The sequence below is a fragment of the Neophocaena asiaeorientalis genome, unplaced genomic scaffold (assembly GCF_003031525.2).
Source record: "Neophocaena asiaeorientalis asiaeorientalis breed wild unplaced genomic scaffold, Neophocaena_asiaeorientalis_V1.1 scaffold65, whole genome shotgun sequence".
Classification (NCBI taxonomy): domain Eukaryota; kingdom Metazoa; phylum Chordata; class Mammalia; order Artiodactyla; family Phocoenidae; genus Neophocaena; species Neophocaena asiaeorientalis.
Genome location: NW_020173215.1, coordinates 5,865,711 through 5,876,818, shown reverse-complemented (window position 1 = coordinate 5,876,818; position 11,108 = coordinate 5,865,711).

Below are 11,108 nucleotides of genomic sequence, written 5' to 3'. Positions count from 1 at the left end.
TTCCTGAAATCTCACCATTGCTGGGAATGGCCTTGTCCATTTTTCTCTGTTGGTGTCACCTAGGGTTTCCAGGAATTTGATTCTACTGTTCTATCTCTAAAAGGGGATTCCAGGATTCAAATCAATAGTGTTGCATGCAGTGCTCCTGAGCATTAGGGAAACGTAATTTAAGATTTAGCTTTGGAGAAATTATGCTTTGGGCATTTCTTACTACATTTAGAATTCATATTTAAATGATTCATGCCAAATAGAAGAAAAAATCTCTTAGATTTTATGATCCAGAAGCATACTTTATGGACTGCTGGCAAATTGTGTGTAGCAGTGAGGGAGTCAAAACACAGCACCCATCATGTTGCCATACAACACGTTCCTGTGAGGATGCCTTGAATGATGGTGATGATGCATCTTTTGATGAGGACTTCCCACTCCGTTCCCACCCACAACTAGCCACACATGCTGAGACCACTTACTGTGTCATGAAATAGTAATATAGTGATGCTTTTTAACAGTTTATAAGAGAGAGAGTGTTTAAGTGTGATTTTTTAAAAAGAAAACATACTGTAATGATGCCTCAGGGGACATAATGAGCTATGTTGAATTCCTGCCAGTACTTTCATTCTAAAGGCGGGTGATTTAAATATAGTGCTTTCTGTGGATTGAGACAAATTTAAAACATTTTGTTGTTGTTGTTGATTCTTCTTCCTGTTTCTTTGTTTCAGATCGAATAACAGTCTTTATGTCAGTATTAACATTTCTTGAACACTCAGTATTTTTTACCTTATGTTAGATTAAACACAACTGTCACTTGTCTCCTGATCCCAGTTTGTACATGTGCTTCTTAATGGCCTTTATGACCTTTGCTATGAGTCAGGGTATTGTTCTGATTTATATATTAATCTGTTTAGATTAATTGTATATTAACATTTTACACTCACTAATTAGATTATCAGTCTATGGGATTAGAGCATTATAGGTGTCCTTGCTTGGGTGCACAGAGCACAAAGCAGCATTATTAGGGTAATGATTTTCAGCAAGTGTATTTAGCCAACTTTGTCATTTTATAGTTTGACTTGTTTTGTCATCATTTCCAAAAGTTTATAATTGAGCTCAGTCTTGAAAAGTGCCCAAAGCAGTAGAGCATGATGGTTAGAAGCATGGGCCTAGAATCAGACTGTACTGCTGGAAGCTCCTTCAATGGATAGTTTTTTAATTTTGGCAGTTATTTAATTGTTCTTAGTTTCCTCAGATGTACAATGGCAATAAAATAATAAATGTTTCAGTGGGTTGTCGGGAATAACAGTACCAGTACATAGGAAACTATAAGTGAATGTTAGCAAATAACAACAACAAAAACAAATGAATGAGAATCTTCAGCAACCAGCTCTGAGGCTTAATCACAGATTTTCTTTCTGCGTGTAGGTGGGACAGCCATCCGTTCAGGGACACACCCTGGTTAAGTTCTTCATCTTTCCTGAAAGACTGCTGAATCAGTTATCTGTTGCTGTGTAACACATCACCCCAAACATTAGTGGTTTAAAGCAACAAAAATGATTTTTTAAGATCTCAGATGGCTTCTGTGGTCAGGAATTCAGGAATGGCCAAGTTAGGCAATTTTGGCTTGAGTCTCTCATGCCGTTGTGGTAAGATTGTGGCTAGGAACAAGGAGCTCTTGAAGGCTTCTTCACTCATATGTCAGGTTGTGAGGACTGAGGACTGCAATAGCTTGGGGCTGGAATAATGAGGTCTCCTCAGACATCTCTTTGTCTGTGTATTTTCTTCGTGTGATTTTTCTAATATGCTGGCTTCAGGATAACCAGACTTCTTAAATGTTGCCTCTGAGCTCCCAAGATATGTATCCTAGAAGAGAGTGAAAGAAAGAGGTGGAGACCATATTATCTTTCATGACCAAGCCTGGGAAGTCAGTGTTCCTTGCAACATAATCTGTTGCTTGAAGCAGTTATGAAGGTCCACCAGGTTCAAAGTGAGGGAGCATAGACCTTCCTTCTTTGTGGAGAAGTGTAAGCATCGGTCTTACAGTAAGAGAGAATATGGAGTAGGATGCATATTTATCTATTTTTGGAAAATAAAAACATGCCACAGCTGCCAAGCCTCCTGGTACTTACTTAGATGGTTGTCTAACATGGATAACTGACTTTTAAGCATCTGGTTAAATAATATGGCTTCAAATTCTCTGCTGCTCTATGCTCATCAAAGCCTCAATTGTGAGAAATAATATTCAGGGAGGATTTAAAAAATATCCTGCCTTTTGTCCCTTGATTAAACTAGACCATCAGAGAGCTCTTTTAGTCCTTCTAGAAATGTTTTACCTGACTTGACCTTTGAACCTTAAACCACAGGCATGCTTTGGAGGAGGGTATAAGAAATGGCCGTATAAAAATTACTGATGTACTGAATATAGAGATGCTTAATCCTCACCACCCCCTCTTCCACTAATGTTCTTCTCAGTCTTTATAAACATACTTCCTTAAATTATAAACCTATGTGTCTTCTTTGGCTTTACCCTTTACTTCATAGCAAATTCATCACTAGATTCTCTTGTTACACCATTAGAAATCTGTATCCTTTTCTCCATATATACCTGGAGATGATCTTGCACTAAAGGAGATCAAAAGCCCAGGTTTGGTTTTACTCTCATTTGGGGATTAAAATTTGTTGGAAAAATGCAGAAAAACAGAGGAGATTTTAAGGAGCATTTCTCATTGATTTTTCCCAATGAATTTTTAGGGTCATGAACCACAAGCATAGTAGTCATTGACCTGATATAATTGCATTTCATGTTGACCTAATTAACCATTATCTATCTTATTATCCCTGGAGTTAAAAAATTTTTTTGTCACATTTACATAGAAACTTTATTGACTGTGACTCTAATTTTTTGGACTGTGGTATATAAGGGTATATATGGTTGATAATAAGCATATTTCTTAGCTCATAGTACAATGCCATCATTGATCCATGCAAGGCTTATTTTTTAAAAATTTATCTTTATCTTCATTCTCCACTCTTTTCTCCCACACTACCATAGATAGCTTATTCTGATTCATTCACTGTGTATCCTTTTACTTTGATATATACTCTTACTGAATCCTTGTTGCTTTGTATACATGTATTTTACGTTTATATAAATGATATTCTGCTATAGATCTTATTCTGTTTCTTACATTAAAAATTTCACTTAGGAGTATGTTTTTAAGATACATCTAGTTTGCTGTGAGTAAATCTAGTCCATTGCTTCAGACTATTTTTAAAGTAATTGAAAGTTTCTTTTCACTTAACCTCAACTATTCTGCTTTTTAAACCAATTAGGGCAAAAATGTGGTCTATTGTTTTTTAAATGTAGTTTAAAATTATAGTTTATAAACTTAATTAAAGTTCATAATAGCTTGAAAAAGTATCAGTTGCCTTCTTTTTTCAATGTGCTGCATTTGTGCTCATCTTTATATTTCAAACCTATCATTGAAGGATAGCTATCTTTATTCCTAAGAGACTTCCTACTGTTCAAGATCCTTTATTTAACCCTTTCTTACTAAGCATATGTTTAAAAAGTATCAAAAGCAGTGGCACACTGAACTCAGGGATCTGACTATAGATATCTGAAACTGATTTTAGGGCAGTATTTAATAAATACTCTACAAATTTGTGTCTGGCATTTTAACTGAAAAATTTTTTATAAGCATGGGATTAAAGCATCAGCAAATATGTGTTTATTCATTCTGCTATTTACCACCCTCTTGACAACTGACATGGGTAAAGGAAGGTCATTTTCCCCCTTGGCTTGTCTTGGTGTATGTTTGCTGGCTTTGATTAGCAGCACGATGGAGCAATCTGAAATAAATTAGTATCAATGGAATGGAAATCTTAGTGGTTTAAGTATCGCTATTAGTATACACGGCATGTCTGAAATTTTGCATTCCTTTCCTGGCTGCATCTCCTCGTTCCCAGTCTTTCCAAGGTTCTGTCAATAAAGTCCTAAGTAGTTGACTACTTGGATGAGATCTGGCAATCAAAAAGACAGAAGGATCATTTTGTTGATCTGATGAAAGTTCAGGTCTTGGTGGGTCCAGGTTGAAACAGATTAGAACCTTAGGTCGAAAATGAAATTTACTTACTGTTCATCTTAGTCTTAAGTGGAAGAGTGTTACTTGCATTGGTTGTATCCTACAGACAAATAAGACAGGTATTACTTAAAGATTTTGTGTGTAGCGTATGGGTAGAATCAAATGGCAGAAACTCAGTTTCTTTTTGGTCTTGTACTTCCTAAAGCTCTACTAAAAATAGGTAGGAAAGGCAGAGAAACTAGCATAGGTTTAGTATTGTTGACATGAATCAGTTGTTTGACTGTGCATGACAGGTTTTTCCTTGCCTGGTACCCTTTTTCTCTTTCCCTTCCTTCCCCTGCAGTTTTCTATGCCCTCCCCTTTTCCCCTAGCCCTTGTGCTTGGCACAGAACTCTGGATAACCATCAGTGAGGGATAGGTCAAGTTAGAATTGCTGATGGTGAACATATCTGTTAGGCAAACATAAGAAGCCGTAAACACTGGCTTGCTGGCAAGTAGAGAGCTGATGGAAAGGACAGGGATCCTGCGTTTTCACTAGTGTTCTCCTTACTCAGAAGGCATAGGTCATTAACAAGTTAGGAGATGTACCTCCCCTCCTCCTCTCTTGCCAGGAAAAACACAACCTTTGGAGAATAGGGGCATAATAAACTGCTGGAGTAAGGCCTTTCTGTGCCTGCTGGCACTTGAAGTCACCATTGCTGTGGTTAGTTTTGCTGCTCATTCTTGGTCTTCACGCGCGTGACTGGCCTGATTTATCTTTCATTACAGAGCTGCACAGCTCGGGAGGATTTGAGTACAAAAAACTTTCTCCTGAGATTACTGAAAGGTCTTTCTTTCCCTCTTGAATGGAAGAAGAATTAACTTTTGATGGCTTTAAATTTAAATGGAACTCCCACTGTATAGTAGCAGCCTTGTTTTACCAAAACAACAGCAAAAACAACCACCCCAACAGTAACAACAGCAACTTGGGATCGGAGGTGGAAGTTTAGGTTGCTTTCAATTGAATTTATGTTGTGTCACTTTATTTTTTAACAGGTTTTATTATATCTATGTGAACCATGCAGCCAGTTAGAAATGGGCTCTTTCTCAGATGAAGACGGAAGGTATTTTTTCCCCCCAAGGAAAAGCTATGCTAGTATAAACATTCAAATTCTTAAATAATCAGACTCACCCATTAATCAGAATTTTTTAACCCTGTAATTTTATAAGAAATAGGTAAAAGGACAGTAAGTGCCTATCAATGGTGACTTTTTACTAAACCCTTATAACTATAACCTAATGTCAGTGCAGCTCTACCTCTGTTTCTTAACCTCTGACTTCTTAGTTATAGCACCAAAGTAACTGATTCCCAAAGGTATGACCTCAGGAACCATAGGTATCTGAATCATCAAATAGAGATTGAATTATATTCTCCATGCTGCATTTAATAAATCAGGAAAATAGACTAATGCATTTATAAACATTTTTGATCCTGAGGGTTGAAATAAGAAGGATTTTTCTATTCATTCCTGACTTGACAAGAAAATCCAATGACCTAGAACATCTCCTTTCCTAAGAATTCCAATCAGTTGTGGTTTTGGAGTATTTACATGGGGTTCATGTTGCATGAGCCGTATGGGATCGTATTGAATATCCTCATACATCAGGGAATCTAAGTCTAAAGGTGCTAGCTTAGTTTTCCAAAGGTGAGTGAGATTAAACTTTTGCCTTTGGAATCAGACCCATTTATGTATTAATGTCACCAGAATTCAGTTCTCCCTTCTCCCACCACCCAGCATGGGGGAAATACCAAATCTACCCCAAATTTAGGCTCTTTGGCTTCCTTAGATTTTCTCTCACTGGATTAACTACTTTCTATAGAGATATTAAACCCCTAAGGAAGGTTGTATTTGAAGCCCATTACAGGATAATGTTCCAAGAAAATTGTTCTTTTGTAGTTTGATTTGAAACTCATGCTTCTCATTAATACAGGCAGCAGGGAGGCAGGAGACCTGTCTCTGAAAAGGGCTTGTTACGAGCTGGGGAAGCAGCTTGAATCCTCAGCATGGATGTACATAGTTAAAAGCAAAGCCAGGCAAGAAATGAGATCAAGCCTGGAATTATGTATCTGTTAGTAATTTCAGATCCACATGACTAATAAGACAGCATGCTTGTTCTCTAGCTGATTTTTAAAGACTGATCAGTGTAGAGTTGAAGCAGGATTTTAACTTTTGATTTTTATACTAATTTCAAGATTTTTCTTCTTCCTAAATTTAGCCTTGCAGAGATCTCTGTGAAATATTTGATTCACAGCTAGCTATTTTCACGTATCATCAGATTCTCTCCTCAACATGAAGAAATAGCAGAGTAGGAAAGAATTCCTTTGGGGATAGAGCATGCTTTGTAGTTTTTGTTTTGTAAGCGAAAATTATCTAGGCAGAACTTGGTTGTCAGTAAAGTTGTTTGTTTTGGTTGGCAATCAGCATGTTTAGTCTGAGAGGCAGGGACTTTAGGCTCAGAGGTAAGGCTAGAAGATGCATTGTCTCCAAACTGAGAGGGAGCAAAGAAAGTGGTGGAACAAGGCAATGGTGGCTTCAGGTCTGTTTCACAGAGTCAATCTGATTTTTACTTACCTGGAATTTGTTGTGAGTGTGAAATATGTTCATGTTTTTCTGTATATGCACTTGAATCTAGACCTAGGTTTATAAGTAGTACTTGGGAACCAGGTGGCAAGAACATAGCAGTTCTTTTAGAAGCTGTAAGAGAGTTTTCCAAAGGGGAGAATGGAATGGGTCCAAACCACTCTAGAGAACCCCTCCAGCTTTTTCCTTCTCATTTTCTCTATCTTGTTTCTTCCATACTTCACTCCATTCAACAAATATTTATTTATGAAACAGCATGGTGATTAAGAGAAAATATTTCCATTAGAGAGATCCAAATTCCAACCTCTTAAGCCTCAGTTTCTTCATCACTAAAATGGGGATAAAAATAGTACCTACAGCAATGGTTATAATCAGGATTAAATGATATAATCCCTGTTAAATACTTAGTGTACAGTGCCTGGTAGATAGGAAATAATAATTATGTCACTTATTAAATCTCTCTATGATCAAAAATAGATATTTAGCAATAAATTGCATAATTTACTAAAATTATTAGTATTAAGCGTGGTTTCCCCCTAGAGGTGACTTCTAAATTGGGAGCAGCGGGAAGAGGGGTAAAAACTTATGTGATGATTGTTTTTTTTTTTTTACATCTTTATTGGAGTATAATTGCTTTACAATGGTGTGTTAGTTTCTGTGATAATTCTTTTGACTGAAGTTTTCTCTGGGAAATATGTATATTTTCTCTCTGTCTCTCTCTTTTGGTAATGAATCTCCCCCACGAAAAGGAAGAAAGGAGACAGAAATTTCCTGTTTGGGAAATGAATAAGATTAGGGAAGGGGAGGGGGTCTCTGGAAGAGGAGAGATGGTATGCATATTGGACCAGAGCCTGAGTGAGTTTGGGAGGAACCAGCCATGATGTTCAGCGTGAGCATATTTGAAGTTTGGCTGAAGAATTGACTCAAAGTTGGTGTTAAAATTGTTAAGAAGGAGAAGATTGCTCAGAAGCCCAGCAGAGCAGAATTTGACTTGCTACCTTCAATGAGCAGGCCGAGTATATCATCACAGGGTGGCTCAGATTCAGATGTTTTCTGATCTTAGCACTGAAAATTACTGGAAAAAATTGTGTGTCCTGTACTTTTAAAACAGCAGTAAATCATAAAACATAAAATGTAAATTACTGCTGGAAGTGACATTATTTTTTTCTTTAGAGCTTTTTTTATGGACAAGTTTATTGAAGACAAGTATTATTTTTGTGTGTCCCTGCCTTGCTGGTATCCTAAGCCTGCATGTAGTCTGTCTGTTGGATAGTAATGCAGCACCACTCTCAGTTCTGAAGCCAAAGTTGCATTAGCAGAGACAGTCAGGCCCAGGCCACCTAGACTCATGAATATTCATCACACGGAGATGGCTGTCTTAGTTTGCATTCCCCAAATTGTTATTTCTAGGATCACCTCCCACATAAATTATTTTCATTCAAACCTTTATATAAGAGTCAGCTTCTGGAAGAATCCAACATTAGACAGTTTGTATCAGAAGTGGGGTACTAGGAAGTAGACCCTGGGATTAGATCACTAACTTGCCAGTTAGAGGCAAGGGCTTCATTGCTGAGGATGAGGGTACTGTCAAGAACTCTTGATGATCTGTAACATCACAGTTACTAATACTGTCACCTGTGGTGGATTGAGATGAGGTAGAGGTGAAGAGGGATGCACTGGCTCACGCAATAACTCTATACTTGAAATATGTAGGGCAGTGATCATGGTAAGACCTGTGAAGTGAGGTAGCTATTGTTAGTAGTCATAGAAGTCTTGAAGGAAGAAAAGGAACAGGCTCAGTTCAACCAAATATTGTCTTCAGATGTGTTGTGAAAGCCAATTCTCCATGATCGCTTTTAAAGAGAACCACATCTCCAGCAGTCAGAAAACAGACTATGCTAAGAGCCTGGTCCAAAATTTGATTGTAAGAATAGAGAAGTTACAAAGCAAGCTGAATTCATAGCCCTGGCAACTCTCCTACACTTAAGAAAAGGACCCTGATAGGAAAGAAATAGAACCCTAAGATCTGGAATTAGCATGTTTAGATGGCTGGGCTTGAGAAAATCAGTGCCTTAGATTTTCCTTATGCCTCTAGGCCAGAAGTAGTTGCTCTCTCTCTCTCATGTTAGAAGAGAATACCTAGGCTTTCATTGCCTAGAAACTACTAACAGAGGACATAAGGTAGATATTTTTCAAGATGATGATGGTCCTTCACAAGCTATGCTCGTTCCTCTTCCCATGGCTTCTCATTGCATAGATCAATAATAGGAGTCAAGTCTCAGCATGACTTGACTAGAGAATAGTCAAGATCTTATGCGTCAATATGGATCTTCAGGAACTAGGAGAACATATACAGGGAATGAATCTTGAAGATACTAGAGCAAGAACAGCAGAATATAATGCTGAATAAAGGAGAATTTATTGGTATAGGGGAACTCTTCCATAACTCTGGATTTTAAATCCTGGCATGGACAATGGGAACTGGTTCTAATTCTCTTTAGCATGGCTGCATGAAGCTTGAAAGCAACGATGACTTAGAGTGAGTGAGGTAGAGATGTCAGATATCTTGACAGAGTAATAAGGGTGGGACAAGAGGCCCAGAGAGATGGGCATGTTAGAATAGATGTAATACGCGAGACTAGAGACCCATCAGCTGAGTGTTCTCTTTGAGGGTTACTGATTGCTTTATTCATTGAAGTGAAAAGGAATGTGTTAGTGGGGGCAGGGTGGGATACCAGCATCATCAGAAGTTCAGTGGAGCTGTCCTCTGTAGACCAGCATTGATGATAAGAGATGCTTCTGTGGAACTCAGTTCTCTAATGTTAGTGAGGGTGATTTGATCATGGAGTGGCAGAGGCCAGTGTTGGCACTTAACTGTTGGAGGCAAGGTGGACATTAATACCATGATGGGCCATCCTCAAGGCTGGGATGGCAGCTAGGGGACCTTAACCCTCAGGTATCTGTGGAAATGACTAATATGCCATACTGTTCCTAGGAGTGAGACAGATGGACAGCCAACAAGGGCATTGCTAGACTTGTATCAATATAATAAAACAGAGAGACAGACAAACTGTAGGTTAGCACAGGAATAATTTTAACTACTGCAACAAGAGAATTATAGTCCCTCAGTTTTGACCCAGATTTTAGACTCAGAGCCTTTTGGTTGAATGGGGTGCTAAATTCCTTCAATGAAATATCTTGCAGTGTCACAGTAAGGATGTAACGTAGATATTCCCACATTTTCCCTCAAAGGAATGTGGCCATTAGACAGAATAATTGTACACCAGGAAAAGTGGAGGGCAGAGCTGGAGAGAACACAGTTGACAAGATCACCCATACTTACACCAATTGTCAGTTCGGTGGTTCCCCAAACCACCTTCAGTTTCAATAATTTGATAGAAGAACTCATGGAGCTCAGTGAAAGCTGTTACACTTACAGTTATGGTTTTATTATGGGGGAATAAATACAAAGTTTTAATATAGAGTTAGGTTTATTACAGGGAAAGGACACATTAAAATCAGCTAAGGGGAGAAATACATAGAGTCCAGGAGGATTCCAAACATAGAGGTTCCAGGTATTCTGTCTCCAGATGTCCTGTCGTCAAGTCCACAGTCATGGACAGTGTTAACTCTTTCTGGCAAAGTTGTATAACAATATGGAATATTGCCAACCAGAAAAGCTCACCTGAACCTTGGTATGTGGAGTCTTGGTTGGGTACCATGGTGAACTGCCCACGTGGCTGACCTCAGTCTCTAGCGCTGCTGGATAATGAACCACGTTGATTAGATTGGTGTGGTCCAAGGAAGGCCCTCAGCAAACAGTGACACTCCTATCAGGTGTGACATTCCAGAGGCTTAGAGATTACTTCTCAGAAGGCAAGGGCAAAAGCCAGATTTCTCTTTGGGCAAGGTTAAGTACTTTACTGTGCAGAAGTATCCAGAACTTTTAAGGACAGTGGGATATAGGGCTGAGCTGACACTAATTCCCACAATGTTCTCATGGCCCTTGTTAGAATGAGGACTTGGGAAGGACAGGTGATTGATAGAATCCTGACCCAGGTTCATGTGACAGTGGATCAAATGAGTCCAAAGACCAATCTATGGTGATTTACCCAGTTCCTGAGAACATAAGCAGATAGATCTACTTATCAGCTGGTAAAACCTTCACATTGGTTCCCTGACCTGGGTTTGGAGAGCCCAAAGCGACAAATATTCTGAATGGTATGATAAGACGTGTGTGTTAGATGGTGGAAGATTTAACACTGCAGATATTCAGGAGCTTTCAATATCAATAAAATTTTTATGCATCTGTTGGTCTTGGGCATACTAGAACATGCCTTCCAAGTTAAAGGCAGGTTATTACACCTTGTACCTCCCATCACTAAGAAAGAGGCCCAGTACATAGTGT